The sequence below is a fragment of the Oryx dammah genome, unplaced genomic scaffold (genome assembly GCF_014754425.2).
Source record: "Oryx dammah isolate SB20612 unplaced genomic scaffold, SCBI_Odam_1.1 HiC_scaffold_15, whole genome shotgun sequence".
NCBI classification, from domain to species: domain Eukaryota; kingdom Metazoa; phylum Chordata; class Mammalia; order Artiodactyla; family Bovidae; genus Oryx; species Oryx dammah.
The window spans coordinates 34,664,260-34,667,257 of NW_024070199.1; the positions used below are offsets into that span (position 1 = coordinate 34,664,260).

Consider the following 2,998-nt stretch of genomic DNA (forward strand, 5'->3'; position numbering starts at 1 on the left):
TGGATGTGAGAGTTGGACTGTGAAGAAAGCTGAGCACCGAAGAATTGATGCTTTTGAACTGTGGTGTTGGAGAAGACTCTTGAGAGTCCCTTGGACTGCAAGGACATCCAACCAGTCCATTCTGAAGGAGATCAGCCCTGGGATTTCTTTGGAAGGAATGATGCTAAAGCTGAAACTCCAGTACTTTGACCACCTCATGTGAAGAGTTGACTCATTGGAAAAGACTCTGATGCTGGGAGGGATTGGGGGCAGGCGGAGAAGGGGACGACAGAGGATGAGATGGCTGGATGGCATCAGTGACTCGATGGACGTGAGTTTGAGTGAACTCCGGGAGTTGGTGATGGACAGAGAGGCCTGACGTGCTGCAGTTCGTGGGGCCGCAGAGTCGGACACAACCGAGTGACTGAACTGAACTAAGTAAGCAGATATGTTGGCAGAATAGTGGAGTGAATGAATGAATATAACACCAAGCTTCAGCCAGAAAACTGGTCCAGGACAGCACATTGGAGCCCGTGGAGCATGCCCCCTCAGCAGTTAGCTGGCTTGTTCACCCTGTTTGCTTGACTTGGTAAACAGTGTTCCTTGCACCAGCCTGCGCTGTCTCCTCACAGGCTCTCTAATTGCTTTGCATCATAGGAGGTCAAGGTTAGTCACAGCCAGCCATAGGTGACCGGGGCCGGCCCCTGTGGCAGCACACGCCTTAGGGAGTGTCTGGAGTCTGGGGAAAACCGGGCGGGGAGGTCAGGGGCGTGGAGACCAGCGCGGGCTTTGAGACGGGAGGCCCAGCACCCGGGCAGGTGCGGGAGGTGGAGCGGGGACGGGGAGGGCCGGTTGGTGGCGGCCTGGCTGAGAGGGAGGGCCCGTCAAACCTGCTGGGTGGCGGCTGCACTCTGCACCCAACAAGGCATCGGACCGACGGCCCGGAGGCGCTTGGCGCAGGTGAGACGCTGGCTGCGGGCAAAGGGCTCGGAGCGCGGCCAAGGGAGGGGGCTCGGTCAGGGGAGTCGGGCGACTCGAGAGGACAGGGAGGCGCTAGAGGCCCAGGGATGGAAAGCTGACCCGGGGCCCCCTCGTGGCTGGCCGATGGCGCACGTGGGGGCTCCCACCTCGCCCCGAATCTATGTCCGATCGCGGGCTGCCTGGGATGAATATTGCTGCGTCTCCAGCCTGGCGGGGCAACCGTGTCGCCCAAGGAGACGAGCTTCCAAGTGTGAAGCCTCAGACTCCGTTCCGCCCCAGGATCGGAAACTCCGGCAGGGACGGCTGCCGTCCCGCCTGGAGACTCGGGGCTCATGGCGCAACCACCGCGACCCTCACTGGGCAGTGCCACACCCCGGGGGCGCCGACCACATCTTCCCTTAGGCCAGGAACCCTGGAGGTTAACAGCAAGAGGCGATTGACAGATACTGTCCCCAGAGCCATTATTTAGCTTCGACGAAGAGGCTAGTGGGCCAAGAGATGTGAGGGGCAGTGGGTGAAGGTTAGCGGTGCTTGGAGAAGTTTAGGTGTTCCTGTCTGGATCCAGAGGGAGAGCCCCTGGAGACAGGAGCTAACCCTAGACGTGAGAAGGGTTTGTATTGCAGCAACGGGGAAACCAGCCACTTTCTGAAAGAAATCATTTAAAAATTTTAGCCAGGCGCCTGTCTAAAAGTAGCAGAAATGACCCCTTTCTTCATGTTCTCTTCCACCATGGCCCTCTGCGACTGCTATTTTTCCCGCATCCCTGACCCTTGGCACGGTCGCCCCACCCATGGCTCTGCTTGGCTCATAAAGTAACAAATGGATTTTACCTGTATTTTTACATTCACTTTAATAGGTGATGTAGCTTATGGTTAAAGGAAATGTGTCCTGTTTTTAACCCGATGTGCAGCACATTCAATACAGTCTGGGGTTTGCTCCACGTTGAACACCATTGGGGAGAAAAATACTAGACTGTGAGCTATGGGGCCAACACCTGCTCTTCGTGACTGAGAACTTGTCTGCTTGATATGATGTAGTTACCCTCTGTTCCAGAGTCTCTGGGAAAGATGGGGGATTAATATGAGGGCTCTGTTGCATACGGCTCCTTAATTTTACAGGGGGACGGTACCTAACAAAGGCTGAGGAAAAAAGGTGTGGTTTCTGGTTATGCATTTATCTGTTCTGGTCCTACAGGGGGCAAGCATTCGATTTCCTTTTCAAAGACCTTGGATTGCCTCTCACTTCTTCCATGCACAGTGGAAACAGAATCACCCTGACTTGCTTATCTCACGCTCTGCAATTTTCCTTACATTCTATGGGTTCCTCCCTGCCCCTGCTGGGGGATGTTGGTTATGATGGGCTAGGTGAAGTTACTGAATTTCACCAGTAACTTTTATTTAAAGTATACCGCCAATATATCCTTGGTAATGTGTCTTCCTTAATCGTAGCACAGGGTATTTCAAAACTGTTGGGATTTGGCCAGGGCTGAGGGAAAAGGGGGATAAAAAGAAAGAAAACTTCCGCTTTCTTATCTCACCACCAGCTTCAAGGTAACGTTGGCTGCCATGCTCAATTGGTCAAAGTACAGATGTTACCTATGTAGGTTGTTATCAAAAGATTATCTCTTTCCCTCAAATGCATCTGCTCATTGAAAATGGATAAAGGCAATTTTCCTGTACATAGAGCCACTCCCATAACCAAAGTTCCTGTTATTGCAAAGCCGTTTATGATTGTAAGAGAACAGACTGCTGTGTCGTCAGCTAATGGCTATATCTGTAGACAAATCTCCAGTCTACACTTGTTTCTATAGACAGGTTTTACAGCAATATCTAGATTATTCACAATACTATGCAATATTGAATATGGACAATTATTAGCCAAAGATAAGTGATGTAACTCCCACCTTTTGTTTGAACCCAGCCAGCCTTCTCCCCTGGGGTTAGAAACATAGATGATTTCAATTTTAGCCGTTTTTATTTCTCTTGTCTGTTCACCTACATAAAAATAAAATGGGTTTCAAGGTACACGACAGAGAGAA

At 51.5% G+C, this 2,998-nt stretch overlaps 1 protein-coding gene across 2 annotated transcripts in view; it reads left to right on the plus strand.

The window, feature by feature from the left end:
* The first annotated feature begins 777 nt into the window (after nt 1-777).
* The window catches only part of TMEM45B (transmembrane protein 45B), a 28,426-nt gene continuing 26,205 nt past the window's right edge, over nt 778-2,998 (plus strand). For both annotated transcript variants that reach the window (XR_005723653.1, XM_040255863.1), the window contains exon 1: nt 778-939. The gene's annotated coding sequence lies outside the window, so the exon portion shown is untranslated. The remainder of the gene's footprint in view (nt 940-2,998) is intronic.